Here is a 19354-nt window from a genome sequence, read left to right as displayed (position 1 = left end):
CTCTCACTGGTTCAGTGTGGAGCAAGACTGCAGTCTCAATGTGGATCCCTTGTCCTGGCTCCAGAGACAGTACAGTAATGATGGTGTACATATTGGAAGCAATATGTCACACACAAACTGTTTGGTAATGCTCAGAAGGATTTGCTATCCCAGAAACTGCCCTGCATGTAGAAGGCAGCTCAGAGAGTTCTCGTACTGAAGGTTTGGCAGAGAAATCAAATAATGCTGCCTGGGGCAAGGGATAGCTGGCTTTAGGACATATAGTGCAGGTCCTGTGACCAAGTGGAAACTGTTTCCTAGGGAGCAGGGGACATTTGGAACTGTATATAAATGGGGGAATTTCTAGGGCTACATGTACATTCCATAGATGAGACACATGTGCAGAAAGGACTAAGGAGACCTCTATGCTTTGGCCTGGAAATATTCTCTAAATTCACTGTGTGGACAAGTACTTAAGAAGAGCACTTTCACAGATCAATTTACTGATTGAGAAAGGTGTTTTCTTATGTCCTTTTTTGTTAGCTCCTGACATTTAAAGAAAGCTCTGTCATAACACTAGTTGGATACTTAAGCAACAGATGTCTTAGGATCTCAATTCCAGTGATACATTAAAATATCAAAATGCCCAAGTTTAAGCAAAGGCTAAAAAGCAAAGGAACAGGAGGCAATGGCCCAGGCAAAAAAAGATTAAGGCAATAGAAACTGTCAACAAGGAGAATGAGACCTGGTACATAACAGAAAAAGAATTTTAGAATTTGTACTAAATATGCTCAAAGAGCTAAAGGAAAACACAGTCAAAGAACTAAAATAAATGAGGAAAATGATAGATGAAGACAAAGAAAATATTAATAGAGAGGAGGAAATTATGAACATAAACCAAACAGAGTTAACAGGAACCAACAATTAAAATTTCCTAGAGCAATTCAACAGCATATTGGAGTTGGCAGAGGAAAGAATCAGATAACTTAAACCGAAATCATCAGTCTGAGGAACAGAAAGAAGAAAGAATGAAGAAAAGTGAACAGACCCTGAGGAACCTATGGGACACCATGAAACAAAAGAAAGATAGGAAAAAGGCAGAGATACTATTCAAAGAAATAATGGCTGACAACTTCCCAAATTAAAAAAAAAAAAAAAAAAAGAATACACCCATCTAAGATGCTCAGTGAACTCTGAACAAGATAAACCAAAATAGATTCACACCAAAGTATATTAAAATAAAACTGCTGAATGCAAAGATAGAGAATTCTGAAAGTTGCAAGAGAGAAGCAATATGTCATACACAAGGGAGCTTTATGAAGATTCAGTGATGATTTCTTATGTGTGACTACAGAGCTCTTCAGTGATAATGGGGCTAGTATCACAAATTTATTCCTCACACTCCTGGTAAAAGATGTGCACTCTTGACTTTCCTGGGGTATGTGAGCAGGTCTTCCATGATATATCCACAATAACATTCCAATACCTCTATGCTTTTGGATCCCCTCATCTACATGATACCAGGACAGTTCTGGCATTTATCTCAGGTAATAGCCACATTTTGATCCATATTTCAGCCAAGCACCCAAACTGTTAACAGCCTTTGTAACCCCTCAAACTACAACATTGAATGCAGAATCTCTGTTTACTGGGCTCATATCAATAAATTCAGCCTGATTCAGCTTTATATTTCTTCTGCCATTAACCCATACCCTTAAAATCCATTCCCACAATTATTCCCCCAAATTCTATCTATATTAATTGGAAAACTCATGCAGTAATTTTGGAGTATAACATACACCCTCACAAGTCACACTTTGTACTTCACCTTTCAGGGTCTATTGGGACTTCAGTCAAGTTATAGGCCTGGAAGAAAAGAGGGGTGGTGGAGATGGGTCATGAAAAGAATTAGAAGTGTCTTTCAAGACAGTTGCCTTAGGGCATTCCCTTGCAGTTTCATCTGGTGAAAGAGGATCAATCTCTCTAAACAGAAGAATGAGAGCTGTTTCCTTATGGGAGGAAGTTACAGGTTTAGCAAACACTTAAGCGTTAATCTCTTCAGGTAGAAGTTGGTTGGCAGACTTTTCAGGGAAAACTGGAGGTTAGGTAGTTGTCTCCACAGGGCAGGCTGGAGTTTGGGTGGCTGTTTCCTCAGGGCAGGCAGAGGTGTGGGCATCTGTTTCCTCAAGGCAGACCATTACAAGTTTATCATCTGTCAAAGACTCAGCAGAATCTAGGGATTCAATGTCCCCACTGCCATCATTATCAACCCATATATCCCCACCCCAATTTTCAGAATCACATTCTTTTCCAATCAATGACTTTAACAGCAGATACACTGCAAGGTTTAGAATTTAATTTACATTGTAAAGCTGCTACTTGCACAATGAGTGTCTGGGTCTGGCTTTAAGAGATCTCAAGCCTGTGGCCACAGAAAATAAGATTTTCTTTCAGGGACACAGAAATCTTTACATCTTTCATACAGCTAAGTAGCAAATTTGAAGCCTTTAGCTCATCCCTTTCTTTCATAACTGTATCCAACACATCTAGGAACAACCAGCCAACATTATTCTTTTACCTCCACAAAACTCTGTTAAGTTGTTAAAAACACCATCACACAGAGCTTTGCCTTGCAAAAGTGTGTGATTAACAGAATCACATGGTGATATTTTGCATATCTCTATTGCCAACTTACACCAGTGCCATCTTGATTATTGGAAATAAAATCATAAGTGCCTTTGAATCTAATCAGAGTAGAAAAACAATAGCAAAAGCCCATTTTTAAGATTCTGTTTCTCTAGAACCACTCCCAGTACCAAGCTGTAGTAGTCAGGATTCTCTAGGGAAACAGAACCAACAGGAGATATCTGTACATAGTATGAGATCTTATAAAGGTGTCTAACACAACTGTGGGGATGAATGAGTCCAAATCCCATAGGGCAGGCTGTGAGCTGCCACTCCAATGAATGTCTTTGATGAAGTCCCCAGGAGAGGCTGGCTGGATGAAGTAGAGATGAAAGTTCTCTTTTCTGTTTGCTGAAGCTATCACCCCCCCGCCACCCCATGCCCCTTAAAAGCCTTACATTGATCAGATTAAACTTCTCTCACTGCAAAAGATACACCCCTTGGCTGACTGCAGATGTAATTAGCAACAGATGCAATCAATGTACTGATGACTTAAATCCTTGAAATGTCCTTGCAGAAACAGATAGGCCAGTGCTTGCATAACCAGACATCTTCAAAATATGTGTCTCAGCTGCAGCTGTTCTGAGGTCCTTCTGTTCGTGAGCTATTTTATAGGACTCCAGTAATTAAATCAAGACCTACCCTGAATGGGTGGGGTTCACACCTCCATAGAAATTGTTCATTCAGACATTTCACTCACAGTTGATTGAGTCACATCTCCATGGAAACACTCAATCAAAGGATTCCAACCTAATCAACAATAATACATCTGCCCCCCACAATATTGCATTAAAGAACATGGTGTTTTGGGGGACATAATACATCCAAACTGGCACAGAAGCTGTAATGACCTCTAATTCACATGCCTATTAAGTTCCTTGGTCTGTGTTCTCATAAGGAAGAAAAGAAAACAGTTAGCTATTGAGTGTGGTTCATAGTGGGGAAGGGAATGGAAGCTAATAATTGAATTGCTTTAGTCACTCATCTTCTCATGGTCAAGTCCTTTATCAGCTTATGGCCAACTGCAAATAAACTGAAGATTAAACTTTATTTTATGTTTCTGATGCAGAGGCTTGACACTGCATGCCAAACTTTCTTTCTTGCTACAAATTAACTCATTTGTTTTGTGGAAAAGGACACCACATCACAAGCTCTTGGCAGATTAACTACTTCAAAACTAATCTGTTCATGTTGTCTTTCTAGATCACTTGAAGTCCAACAATGGTGTACCTTTTATCTTTTATCATTAGAGCTAATAAACATAGTCTGAGAGTTCTGACTCTACCTCCTTCATCTTTTCCTATACCATATAATTTAGAGTGAGGGAATTTGATCTTTGAATGCATCTGTCCCCAAAGGATCATTCTATCTTGGCCACTACCTGCATATAGATCAAGATAAAAGGGGTTAAGTGTGGGACAGGAGGTACTAGTGGTTATAATGATATATTTTGAAAACTCGTAAACTTTTCCTAGTCATTCTTGGGCATAATACTTCTTTCTTTCTGTTTTTAGCGACTCCAAGCCAGCTTGATTGGTACTGCCTCTAGATGGCAGCCTAGCAAGAAGGGGACCTTAGGGACACAAACACTTTATAAAGTGCTCTTATTCCTCTTATTGATAGTTCAAGACAAAAGGTCTGGTTGTGAGTAGGGAATGATTTTGAAAAAGGTGAAATTAACAGCTAATATAATGGGATGCCCAGAATGTGAGAATTTAGAGGGAAAGCAACAATCCAGCTCCTGGGAAGGGAAAACATTTGATATGAGGAGACACGGGGAGGGGAATTAATAATCTAATAATCTGTGTCTCCAGAACCACCAATGACCGATAAAGGGCCCACTTGCAGGGACCCAACAATTGTAAACACTTTCTTTTCAGGAACATCACATGTACTCTCAGACTGTATATCTTGTGTAGAAACTAAGCATTAACTTGCCACCCTCCTGAAAACATGATGAATTGCATTTTAGGGGCCATAAGAAACCTTTCAATGTTTAAATAAACACCAACTTAGCCCAGGTAGACATTCAGGATGGCCTCAATTTTCTGACCTGGGTTGTTATGAATGACATGCTTGCCCTAAACTTCCCTTTTACAAGGCAAGATGGAATCAGTGCTCTACTCAAAAAATGTCATGGTCAAAATAGGAAAGTCAGTAGAGAAACTTAAAGAGAAAGTCACCTGTGCTCTAAGATAGACACTGATGGCTTATGAGATTTATTTTGTTGGGACCCTAGGTAGAATGGTCAAGTTCAATATTGCTGGTTGGCCTCATTCTGATGCCTGGAAATTGGCTGACAGTAACCTCAATTTAAATGCTGTATGAGACAAATGAATATATTTGGACCCAGCCCAAATTGGTGATATTAATCAGATGGCTGTCAGAATAGCATATTATAAGAAAATGTGCCATAGACAAAAAGGGGTAGAAATGAGGGGTACATATTGTTGGGAGACAATTTCCCATGGTCTGTTTTATTTCTGCATGACACATAAAAGCTTTTGTTTCAGAATATCTTTTCAAGGATGTTTTATAACAAATGGTCCTAGAGACAGTGTACTCAATCTTTGTTCCCTCCAGGACAAAGTTTGGGCAGATTTGATAGCCATTTTCTCATAAGATTGGTAGTTTCTTAAACTTAGGTTTCCTTACCCGTGGAGCAAACCTACTATCTATACAGTATCTGCATGGGCCTGCCTCTGCCTCATCCCCTTGAGGCTTTAGAGATAACTGGAAACATGCAAACATGAAGCTCATGCAGCCTGTTGTGCTATGAGTAATAAAGTCCTTTCTTTCTATCCCAGGAGACCCATTACCTCTGCCAGCATGTATAAAACTGTGACAGGTTAAAATTTTCACTGTGCAAGTAGAATAAAATCTCAGACCATTTACTTTTCTTGAGAAAAAGAACAAAGTTAGGCAGCTCACACTATCAAACTTGAAGATTTATTCTAAGGAAACTATAATCAAGTCAGTGCAAAATTAGTGAAATGATAGGCATATAGACTAATGGAACAGAATACAGAGTTCAGAAATAGATCCACATATATATGGGTCATTGACTTTTAGAATTGAGCTTCGAATTTTGAGATAATTATATATTCACAAACAATATATATTAGAAAATAATGCAGAGAAATCCTCAATTCTCTTTATCCATTTGCCCCTATTGTTAACTTCTTGAAAAATTACAAAATAAGTTTACAGCCAGGATATTGATATTGATATAGTCAATGTTTAGACCATTTCCATCATCACAAGGAACACTCATGTTGCACTTTCATAGCCACATTCACTTTGATCTCATACTCAACCCCTCTTTAAACCTGGGAAACCACTATTTGGTTTTCCATTTGTATAATTTTGTCATTTCAAGAACACTATATAAAAGGAATCATACTGTCTGACACCCAGGAGTGTAAATCTCCCCAGCAATATGAGATATGACTTCTGGGGAGGAATCTACACCCAGCATCATGGGATGGAGAACATCTTCTTGACCAAAAAGGGGATGTGAAATGAAATGAAATAAGTATCAGTGGCTGAGAGATTCCAAAAGGAGCCGAGAGGTCACTCTGGTGGGCACTCTTATTCACGATATAGATAACCATTTTTAAGCTCTAATGAATTGGAATAGCTAGCAGTAAATACCTGAAACTATCAAACTACAACTCAGAACCCTTGAATCTTGAAGACAATGTGATTGCGAAAGACATGTGAATCACACTCCCCTTAGTCCAGTATATGGATGAATGAGTAGAAAAATGGGAGCAAAAAAAAAAAAAAAAAAAAAAAGCACCCAGTTTTCTTTTATACTTTGTTTTTTTTTCACTTTAATTTTTATTCTTATTATTTTTGTGTGTGGTAATGAAAATGTTCAAAAATTAATTTTGATGAACACACAACTATATAATGGTACTGTGAACAATTGATTGTATGCTTTGTATGACTGCATGGTATGTGAATATATCTCAAAAAAATTGAATTTAAAAAAAAAGAAATAATGGCTGTCAACTTCCTAAATGTAACAAACAACATAAAAAAAAAAGGGATCAAGGAATCATACTGTGTGTAAACATGTATGAATGTGTGTATGTATGTATGTAAGCATGTTAGGGATTGACATGTTTCACTCAATATATCCTAGTAAGATTTACTATATACATCGTAGAAATTTGGCAAGCATGGCTTAATTTGTATTAACTTTCTCCACTGAAGTTAAAACTAGTTTTAGAAGCATTATACAATATATCAATGCTCTTGTTTATAAATTTCCTCAAATCAAAATATAATCTATTTTCTTACAAACATACAAATCTGTTTATATTACCTGTTAATACAAAATTTTTCTATGTTCTTTGATTAATTTATATTACTGTATTTCCTTATGCTTTGAATTTCTTCCAGTATTCATATCTTATTTAGCAAATATATCTTAATCCTGACAAGATCTAGAGGAATTTGTATATTTAGTTGTGCAGAATGATTTTGTTTAGCATAAACACAATCAGTAGTCATGAAATTATCACTAAATAAATAGGTAAGATTAGGTAATTCACTTAAATTTCTGAAGTAGAGGTGGTTGGTATACATAACCTAATATGCAATGCATTTAAATGATAATTATCCATACACGTACAACACAAATTTTCAATGAAACATGCAGCCTTAATTCCATTTTGGAAAGGACACTAGCTACTAATTTCAGCATCTCAGTATGTATCAATGTTTATTTCCACACAAAATGCATAAGTAATAATATATCTATATGAATGTTTAATACAATTGACTAACTCCAAAAAACTTTAAGTTAAAGGGAAAATATAGAAGCCATTATGAGTCTATTTAGACACTATTCTTGGTGCATTTTGCACAATCATCTATAAATATTTCATTGTGTTAAAATACTTGAGATTTATCTTTATAGTTACCTTCTTATCCACCATTCACTAAGATATAGCTATTCCCTTAAATAAACATTACAACCAAATTTAATATCTACCTGTTCCAGATACAAGATAGGGTTGGTAATTTATGCTTACCAGAATATATTATGCATATGATATTTCTAATTATATCTGTAGACAGAAATGTTTTTAAAAGATCATTAAAGATTGTTATATCATAGACAAAAACATGATTTTATATATATGTATATAAAATAGACAATAGAGTTGTGTAAGACTCAGGTCTTCATGAAATTTGAATGAAGTGATCCCTGCTATATTGAAGATAAAGGTATTTGATACTCAAAATGCATGACCTACTGTTAAGATTAAAATCAACTTCTCAAGTACGATAAATCAGCTTATAAAATTGTTACCACTAAAGCAAAAGTGCCATGTGTAACTTTATCTTGCTTGTTATCTCATTTGGCTATTAATTATATTAATTAATTAATGCAGTTTTATTAATTTTTTAACATTGGAAGAAAAATCAACACACAATGTTTGAAGCAACCCTACCCTACTCTGGCTGAAATTCTCTTCACTGAAATAATCATTTGACTGGTCACTTCTTATTTCACAGCAAATTCAAATTTGTCATTATTTTGTAGAATCCTCTCCTTATTGCAGTTTCCAAAATGGCATCATTAACCTCAGTCCCTCTCTGATCACATTTTTGTGATATGTTTCATGTCTCTCATACCTGAGATTAGTTAATAATTATTAATTCATTATATTATTTACTCATTATTTCTCCTTGAGGGAGGTCTCTGTGTTCCCCAGGGGCCTTACTTATTCTGTTTACTGGAGTAGTTCTTGCACCTAGAATGCTGTCTAAGACATACTACATATTTGCTAAGTAAACAAATTATGTTCTTAATTTGTTGCTCAAAATATTACTTATAAAATTTCATGTATCAAAATGTATTGGTGACTGTGAATGTCTCCATAGAAATTTTGTTTTAATTTAGTATTTAAAAAAGGATATAATGGAAAGATAATTAATTTTTAAAATTTTAGATTATATTAGTTTCATTCCTAAAAAAAAAAAAAAAAATTTCCCAAGGAAAAGTAACATGCTAAATATGATAACTCAGTGAAGCATACAACGTATGTATGTTCTATGAGTTCTATCTAAAAATTGTTCACGTGAAAAATTTTACCTTGAAAAATTAAATCTTACTACTCATCATAAAATTCATGCATATGTCAGAGGCCATCATTTATCATTATTGGAAAATTTGACAATAATAAAATTCTGCATGTGTCAATTTTTAATTTAGCTATTTCTTTCAAATAGATTTCTAGTAGTTCAACCAACTTATGTTCACATTATGCAATTTATGTCATCCATATTAATTTAGTATTTTTGACAAGAACAAAAGAATGTAGTTTGACATAAATGATGCTATTCTCCCAAATCACATCAAGAATAAACAATTGGATGATTGTGGGAATACATGCAGCAAAAAGTGACAGAATTGAAAGGAGAAACAGATAAATCAACAATAATAGTTGGAGATTACAATATCCCACTTTCAGGAGAACTAGACAGAATATTAGAAAGAGAACACAAGACATGACAAACACTGTAAACCAACTAGACCTTGCACCCCACACAACAGCAGAATACACATTATTCTCAAGTGCACATAGAACATTCTTCAGGATAAACTATATATGTGTCAATAAAACAAGACTTAACAATTTAAAAATGATTGAATTAGCATAAAGTTTGTTTTCCAACCACACCAGTATACCATGAGAAATTAATAACAAAAAGGAAATTTGGTAAATTCACAAATATGTGGAATTTAAATTCCACACTCGTAAATAACCATGGATCAAAGAATAAATCACAAATAAAATCAGAAAATACTTTGAAATGAATAAAAACAAAACAGAACATAACAAAGCTTATGATATGAAGGGAAAGCAGTGCTCAAAGAGAAATTTATGAATGTAGATGCTTTCATTGCAAAAGGAGAGGTACCTCAAATTAATAAACTAACCTTCCACCTTAACAAAGTAGAAAAATGAGAGTGCAAACTAAATTCAAATAAAACAGGAATAAGTGAGTAATAAAGATTACATTAGAAATAAGTTAAGTATAGTACAGAAAAGCAATAGACAAAAAAGTACAATCAAAAGCTGGCCCTTGGAAAAGGCAAAAAAAAAAAAAAAAATGACAAAATCAAAAGAGAGGAGACCCAAATTACTAAAATCAGGAATGGAAAAAGAACATTAGTAACATCCCAACAAAAATAGAAAGTATTACAAGGGAATATCATGAGCAATTCTATGCCAACAAATTAGATAACGTAGATGAAATGGTAAAATTCCTAGGCAGACACATACTACTGAAACTAACTAAAAAATAAACAAAAGATCTGAATTGATTTATAACTAGTAAATACATTGAATTAATAATAATAAAAAGAAATCTTCTCACAAAGAAAAACCCCCGAACAATGGCTTCACTGGTTAATTCTCCCAAACATTTAAAGAATAACTAACATTAATCTCTCAAAAATTCTTCCAAAAAATAAAAAACAGAAAGAAATACTTCCAACTCATTTTACAAAATCAGTACTACCCTGATAGCAACACTAGACAAAGACATCACAAGGAAAACAGAACTAAATTAAAACCAATATCCCTTAGGGATATAAGTGCAAAAATTCTTAACAAAATACAAGAAATCATATTCAGCAGCTTATATAGAGGAGGATTACATGACAGAATCAAGCAGGAGTTATCTCAGGAATGCAGGATTTTTCAAAATACAAAAAGAATTAAATATTGTACATTATTTTAATAGAATAAGAAATTCTATTTCAATTTACAGAGAAAAAGTGTTTGAAAAAAATTCAACACTATTGTGTCATAAAAACACATAGCAAACTATGAATTGAAAGAGATCTCCAACTGATAAAGTGCATGTTTGAAAATGTATGGCTATCATTATACTTAATGATGAAAGACTGAAAACTTTCTCTGTAAGTCAGGAAATAGAGAAGGATTTTCACTCCTGTCACTTCTGTACAACATAGAAGTCCTAGCCAGGGCACTGGGCAAAAACATGAAAGGAATCTATATTGGAAGATCAAAAGGGTAAGTATTTCTACTTGCAGTTGATAGGACCTTATATATATGAAATCCAAAAAATTGCCCAAAAAATCTATTAGAGCTAATAAATTCAGAGAGGTTGAGGATACAACATCAAAATACAAAAAAACAGTTGTACAGTTGTCCCTTCCACATCTTGGAAGTTACAGGTCTGGCACCTCTGTGATCTGGAAAATATGCATTTTTTTTTTAGGGTTTCAGGAAACTTCCTAGGTGTCTTTTGATTGTCAGCCACTGCCTTTCCTATTACTTTTACATTCCATAGGCTAAACCTTTCTTTAAAATTTTCAAATCAGTCTTTGCCGGCCTGAAAATCCATAAGGGTACACACTTCACCTTCATTTTCCTTTAGGGAATCATATAAGGACTTAGCCTTTTCTTGTATGATGCCAGAGTCTACCAGAATGTCTTTGTATAACAATCTTGCTCCCAAAAGAATGCTGCATTTTCTATGTGAGAAAGATGCAGATCTCATAATTTATGCAAATCCTTTATTTGCAATTGTTGGTATAGCTACAGCAACAGCTTCATGGATTGCCTTCTCTTCTTTCTTGATATGCCTTATGGTCAACTCATTAATGCCGTAATGGTGGCCAACCATAGCAGCCATTTTGCATGAAATGAAGCATATCTAACAGTTCTAATTTTTCCTCCAAATTCATCAGTTTCCTTTAATTCTTGGGAGCACTTTCTGAACTACTAGGTACACTACACTTGGGACCCATAATTTTAATAGTGTTTATGGTGCTTAAACAACACAAGATATGTGAAACTTGAGATGCAATTATCACTGCAATATCACTGAGAGATGTCATGTGAGAGATTGACATCCCCATACCAGTGCATGGAAGCATAGTTCTTTTACTGCAAATTTAATTTTAAGAAAAAAGTTGTATAGCTTTTCATGTATGTTATCAAACAGTAGTATACATATTTTACAGTAAATATTATAAATAACTACAGATATTTTGTGCATGTATGAGTTACTAAACTTGTTAAGATATCTCTACCTTTCTAGCCTTGTGTGTCATCTGTTGGCCTTTGTGTGTCATCTGCGGCTTCTGCAAAACTCCCCCAAATTCCCATTTAATTTCTTATGCCAGCCCCTCTTATATCAAAACCACAGTGGGGAGAGTTGTGATGTGGAAGGGATAACTATATTTCTATACACTAGCATTGAATAATCTGAAAAGTAAATCAAGGAAGCAATTCTACTTACAATAGCTTCAAAAACAATACAATACTTAGAAATATATTTAACTGAAAAATTTCTAGACTTATACACTTAAATCTGCAAAATAATGATGAAAGAAATTAAAGATAACCTAACTAAGTGAAAAGATATCCCATTGAAATTCTTAAGCTTGCAACATTCCCTAAATAGATCTACACATTCAGAGAACTCCTTTGAAAATTCCAACAGCCCTTTCTGCAGAAACTGACAAGAAGATACTAAAATTTGCATGGAATAAAAAGGGAAACAGAATATCACAAAAGAAACTTGAAAAAGATGAACAAATTTGCAGTCTTCATACTTCCCAATTTCAAAACTTACTACAAAGCTGCAGGAATCAATACAGTGTCGTACTGGAAATGGAAAAACATACATAGACAGATGGATGAAATATAGCCAGGAGATAGAAGAGTGATAGACAGAGATAGACAATAGACAAGAAAAATGGAGATAAATATACAGTTAACAGATATTGAGATCAAGATAGGGAGATAGAGACACATAGGCAATTGAAATATTTCCTCACTTACTACTGTTTGCCAATATAAACTCCTTCCACTCCCTTGGAGGAGCTCCTTTCTCCTTTCTGAATAGGATGCTACCCAATTCATGAATTACTCAATAAAATTGTGCAATCCTAAATTGCATGAAAAGTTTTTCTATTAACAAAGATAATGCTTCTAAGGTAATCAAACCAGTAATTTACTGCTTTACAAATATTTGAGTATTTTGTATTTGTGTGCTTATTTGGCATTACTATAGCATAGTAATATCTTTTGTAATTTACCAAAGTAGAAACAGGAATAATATATTAGGGCAAGAGAATAAGGATGCAGAGCACTGAATTTAGGTAAAAAGCAGGCAAAATAACATTTTCTATCCACTAGTAATTCTCCTTTCACATTGAGCAGGGTTTACAGTGAAGATGAGTGATTCATAAGGCAGAAATTTATTGTAAAAATACTCAACACTCATGCTAAGATATTCCAGGAATACTGAATTGAAAGGGGAGAAAAGCTAATTTTTTGTGAAAATTCATGTTGCATTCTGCGAAAAACTATTAGAGAAATACAAACTTGAAAATTACTCCCTTTTGACAGTGTCTTCTCCTTGGACATCACAACAGCACTGAAACTGGAGTGTCTCAATGTGTGGTAATTGGATTTGTCACCACACACTAAACATCTTTATAGGGTGCAGTGACTACCAGGAATAGCAACTATCAACATTTTATATACTAATTTTTCCTTAATGTCTCATCTGAACACTCCTACACCTCAGCATGTTTTTTATCTCATTATCATTTTATTTTGGATTCTGTTACACAGCTATATATGACTGGAAATGTTAGGTGATTAAAATAGCCATATATTTTTATCCTTTTTTTAACCATTTCTCTCTTTATACATAAAAAAGGAAAATAAAACTAAAATAATTCCTAAGGAAAACTATACTCACATGTTCATACAGGCTAGCAACTGAATTCTCATAAATTCTTATAAATCAAGTGCCTAAAAATTCATTATTTCTACAGAAAAAAAAAAGGCCAATGATAAATGAAAGTATGTGTGCAAATAGATAGGTGATAGATGATGTAAATAATGCTTTTTTCATTTTCTTTTATTAAATATTATTGTATTTGCTAAGAAATGGAGAAGGTTTTAAACATACAATTAACTTAATGAATAAATGATAGATATTGTGACTTTGGTTTTACCAAAACAGAACCTTAGAAAAATAATTGTGAGAAGACAGTTTACTTGGGAAGCAATTCCAAGAAGCATAGTGAGGGAACAGATAGAGTGAGACACGTTAGGAGGAGAAATGAACAGAAGGATGCATTGAGGAGTTGCTGCTGTGAGGTCTCCTAAGGTGAATTCTACTTTCAGGTAGACTTTGCTATGATAGCTTTGAAAGAAAGTAAGGCATTGATAAAGGCTAAAATATCATTGGTTTACTGCACTTTGCAATAGTTTTTTTGTTTGTTTGTTTAAGTGAGATCAGTAATTAAAGTAAAAACAGCATTTTAGTGTTAGACTATTCAAATTGTTTTTCTTAATATTATTTACCCTATTCTACCCATCTGTGATAAAAAGTAGGCTAATCTGCATTTGAATTAAATAATTTTTAAACTTTTAACTGCTGTCACTAAAACAATAAATCCTTTTTTCAGGTGTAAAGATTTAGTGGAGTAGAAAAAGCAAGTGAATCAAATTCGGTAAAAGCAGGATCAGCGTTAGCTTATGTTTAATGTGATTTTTAATTTGTTACTAAGCTCTTTCTGGATTGTTAGATTTTAACCAAAATCACTTTGCCACTCCTTCAGGGTAACAGAATCATGGCTCTACACTGAGCTACCTAGTGAGGGAAAACATTTCCATAGCAATTAAGTGTGGCCATGTGAGTAGTCTTCTCCACTGAAGCTAAATGAAATGGTTTGAGCCACACCCAGTTCAGGCTCCAAAGAGAGCAACTGTGCCTATTTTTTTTTTTTAACTGATAACTTTTTATTTTAAACTACTTTCAAACTTACAGGACAGTTACAAAAATAGTTCAAACCCCACACAGTGTGCTCCAACATACCTGTACTGGCCAAGATGATGCCTAGATTCACCAATTTTAACATTTGCCACATTTGCCATATCATTCTGTATCTATCTATCATCTGCCTATCTATCTGTCTGTCTATATATCTATCTTTCTATCTATCCATTTTCTGAAGTGCAGGTCACATACACTGTACTCTTTGAACACCCAACACTGCTATGTACATTTCCTGAGAACAAGGATATTCACAATCACCATGTAGCCACCCCAAGTGCAGTTATCAAGTTCAAGAAATTTTACATTGATATAAAACTTACAGTCTATATTCCATTTTTTTTTTTTCATATGTTCCCATAAGGTCACTTTGAGCCCCATTTTCTCCCTGGCTCGATCACCCACCTTTTCATAGTTGCTGTCATGAATTATACATTATGAGTCCAAAACCACTGATTTAGAATTACATTTTAGGCATTTGCTTTTTTAGATCCTGGAGAAAGTAAAATGTAGAGTTATAAACCAAAAATATCATATTACTAGCATTTATATTTACCCATGTTTTTATTCTCACTGGAGAGCTTTACTTTTTCATACAGTTTTTATCTAATGCCTATTGTCCTTTCCTTTCAACCTGCAGAACTCTCCTCAGCATCTCTTGTAGAGCTGATCTAGTGGTGATCAACTACCTCAGCTTTTGTTTATCTGGTAGTGTCTTACTTCTCCTTTACTTTTGAAAGATATAGAATTTTTGGTTGGCAATTTTTTGCTTTCAGCACTTTAAGTATGTCATCCTGCTGCCTTCTTGTTTGCATGGTTACCAGTGAAAAATTAGCATTTAATCTTATCCAGGCTCCTTGTATGTGACATGTGGCTTCTCTCTTGCAGCTGTCAGAATTCTCTTTATCTTTGGCTTTAATTTAATATTTAAACTTCTGTTACTGTGATCTTCAGCTCTGTTTGGTTTCTTTTCATAATTTCCATATCTCTAATGATATTCTCTTTTTGCTCATCTATCCTTCTCCTGATTTTGTTTAGTTCTTTGTCCATGTTTTCCTTCAGCTGTTTAAGCACATTTCAGACTCTTAAAATTTTTTTCTGGTATTTCCCAGATATCATCCCCCTCATTGATGGTTCCTAATGCTCTAATATTCTCCTTTGCCAGAGCCATTTCCTCCTGCTTTTTGTTTGTTTTGTAACCTTTTGCTTAAGCCTGGACATTTTGAAATTTTATTGTGTTGTCAGTAGAATTTAGATTCTAAGTGATCTGTCACTTAAGCTTGTATCCAACTAGTGTTATGACAGAGCTTAACATGAATGCCAGAAGCTAACTGACATTCAAGGAAAGGGAAAAAATGGGGGGGGGGGGGGAGGAAGCAAAGAAAAAAAAATAAAACACCTTTGGCAATCTGCAGATTGACCCATGCAAGTGTTGTCTCTCCATCAAGGCCTAACCATACAAGTTTGGAGAATGGCTTCAGACCAAGTGAAAGGACCTCTTTGGTTCTTTATGCACATGCGTCTATGAATGTGGCCACAGGAATTCCCCCATTTACATGGTTTGAATGACCCCTCTTCCCTAGGAAATAATTTCCTCATGGTCCTAGAACTACACTGTACGTCCTACAGCCAGAAATCCCTTGCATCAGAAAGCATGACTTGACTGCTCTCCCACAGCATTCTGGAGGAGCACTCAGTATGAGGCCGCCTACATACAAGGCAAGTTCTGAGATGGCTAGTCCCTCAGGCCACAACCAGACAGATGTGACCCGTGATACATGCTCCCAGTAGATGCATGTGGGTTACTCTCCTCCCTCCAGAACTGGAACCAGAGGTCCACACTGGGTGCATGAGCCAAGTCCATGCTGAGCCAGGGAGGATTGGGGGTGGGACACACCACCATGAAATATAATGAATTTTTTAGAACAGTTTATTTTTTTAAAAAAAAGTTTACAGGTGAGATTTTGGTACTTGGAGGTAGCAGTTGAATTACTGGCATTAATTTACCCATAGCTTATGTCAATCTCTTGATTTGATATCGTCATTTTCTTGTCCTATTTTTCTTTTCTTTCCATGTCTTTTGAAGCTGAGGTCTATAAGTCAGCTGATGTCCCAACTATTTAAGACTAACAGTTAAAGTAACTGTCAGCATACAAGAAAGTTAATGTACTTGGCCACTGGAAAGGATGAACCAGCTAGGGTTCTTTAAGCCCTAAGTTTGCAACAATCTTTTGACCCCTATCAGTTGGCTTGTCCTGCAATACTATTTTCACTTTCACTTCCATAATCTACATCTGGATCATCCTTTTCCTTAATGCACTCATCATACATTTCTCCGTTGATGTCCTTAGCCTGCATCTCTTCTTTGATATGCAGCTCCTCTCCTTTCACACAATAAGTGCTCTGGATAACAGGCATCCCAGGCTTGGGGCTGCTAGACAAACTTGAGTGCTCTGAGAGCAGGTGAGGGGAGGGCACTCCTGCCATGGCAGTGGCTCCATGGTATACAACACCAGTAGCGGAAATTGGAATCTGTGCTTGCTGTCCAACATTGAAGTATTGCCACATTTCTTGCCACCTGTTCCACATGATTAATTTGTATTCATTGATGTACTGCTTTTTGTCATCCACTAAGCAGGTGTTCTTTGGCCTGGACTTGTACTGTAGTCCAGGTACTTCTCCAGGTGCTGTTTGCTGAAATGGGCTTGCTCCTCATAATATGGCTCTTTCTCTAGGTTTCTCATAGCTTTCCAGTGTGATCCCAATATCTTGCTGATGTTGTAGTTGTGCATATCAGGAAAGGCTTGAAGGATTTTCCTCCATTCATCTTTAGCCCACACCATGAAGGCATTCATTGATAGCTTTATGTGGGGTTCATTGCTATCATGTCCGCTCTATTCTCTATAAATTCTTGATTCCTAGACCCCAGCACTTCCATCAGAATCTCCACTCATATTGAAATCCATCATTTCCTGGCTAAATGTTCCTTCTTCATTCTGTTTTACTGCCAGTTGCTGAGCCAGATTCTCCAGAGTTTTTTGTTTTTTGTTTTTTTTTTTTTTTCCTTTTCTGCCCTGCAGTTATTGAGACCTAGAATATTCACAACAGCAACCTTGTCATCAAGCACCCATTGTTCCCACCAAGGTTACTCCTTCATCTGCTGAGCTTCTTGGATTGCCTTGGTGACAGCATCATGTCTCGTTTAAATAGCCTGAGACTGGTGGTCTCAGTATATGTTCATTAGTGAATCCTGAAGAGGATCAACCTTATTTTCCTACTCTCTAATTCCTGTTTTTGTACAAGCTGGCGTCATGCTTTTTCTGTAGTCTATTTAGCTTCTATGCAATCTAATCAGCTTCTCTAGAGTGCAAATATATTTGGAAAAGTTTGGCACATAGCATTGAATAAAAGCATAAATTCTTTACACTTTTTAGTGACTGCAAAGATAACATTGTGTAGGAAAAAAATGATTACTATGGATGCAAGAGGAACACAAATTATTATGGAGGTGAATAAATGACAGACCTATGGCTTGTAATGGTTATTTCCAATCTGAGGTGTTTGTTTCTTGGTGTGTGAGTGAAAATAAGCATTCACTTTGCAAAGTAAGTGTTCTTGCTTTCATAGATTTTTAGGTTTTAATTAAAATGCCATATGAAATTCTAACATTTTTGTCTGTTGTATTGAATTCTAAAGTCATTTATATAACACAGTATTGGATCTTCCTAGGATTGTTTGCAGTTTCTTTATGTTTGTTCTCATCATAGTCACCAAATTCCCAAATGGCCTTGCCTCTGATTTTGGAAAGGCCAGTGAGTGTGAACTTTCACCTTTCTGCTTCCCAATTTTATCCTGTGCCAGCTTCAAATATATCATCAATTAAGCCCAATCTTCTCTCCTGTTTCAACAAAAATGTTTCCCTACTTTTTATTCAAGACAAATCCCTAAACTTAGGCTCTTCATTTCTACAACTCTTTATCAATTATCCTCTTTGTCATTTACATCAACTACCTGATTTTCCCCAGCATTGCCACCATCTCAAGCACATATGGTTCTCTTCTCATAAAACAAGTAAATAAAATCCCTCCCTCAACTTTTTGTTGCCCTCTGTTTCTGCCTCTGTTTCTCTCTTTACTTTCTAAGTCAAGCTTTTCAAAGTTTCTCTACATCATACCTTTTCATTACTTTCTTCATCCACTAAAATCCTGTTTCTCTTTCCCTTGGTCTTTTAGTTGCCAAATCTAAGTACATTTTCCATTCTTCACAGAATGGCACTGAACAGTCTCTCCTTGATGAAATGCCCTCTTTCTTTGTTTCTCATTGTAACACTCTAGCTCTTCCCATGATTCCTCCAACTCTGTAAAGACTTTTAAGTAACCTTTTTCTTGATTCAGAACTCACCCTGTTACTGCATAACTTTGTTTCCTGGGGCATTGAGAATAAAGTTTCTGACAGTTCTTCTTGGTTGTTCAAAGCTTCTGTGGGGTAACAGATCCCTGGAGACTTTCATTCTGCTATCTTGATTGGGGTGGGGCTCTTGCTATGTCTTTGTCATACATTTTCTCCTTTCTGTCAGCTGCTGCCTGTATAATAAAAAGGATAGCATAGCCATACTAGATGGAACTTAGTTCCCTGAGTGAAGTATCAAAGCTGAGCTTTCTCCATGTCCTGGAAAGCTCACTTTATGTAATTATTACATAAAAAAGAAATGGTTTAGCCTTCTACCATCATTGTATACCTGCATATGTTCTGTTTAAAATCTTGATTGTCACTATTTGCATTTACTTTGTGTTTGCTACTTGGCTAAGCATTCTACCTTCATTCATACATTGTATTT

General features: G+C 35.3%; 2 pseudogenes; both read right to left on the bottom strand.

Moving 5' to 3' along the window:
- Positions 1-16562, bottom strand: part of LOC119510204 — a 168134-nt pseudogene extending 151572 nt beyond the window's left edge.
- Positions 16563-16758: 196 nt separating this feature from the next.
- Positions 16759-19354, bottom strand: part of LOC119510142 — a 28336-nt pseudogene continuing 25740 nt past the window's right edge.

The sequence above is a fragment of the Choloepus didactylus genome, chromosome 1 (assembly GCF_015220235.1).
Source record: "Choloepus didactylus isolate mChoDid1 chromosome 1, mChoDid1.pri, whole genome shotgun sequence".
Taxonomy (NCBI): domain Eukaryota; kingdom Metazoa; phylum Chordata; class Mammalia; order Pilosa; family Megalonychidae; genus Choloepus; species Choloepus didactylus.
The sequence above is the reverse complement of the archived record's forward strand: the minus strand, read 5'-3'. Positions and strand labels throughout refer to the sequence as shown.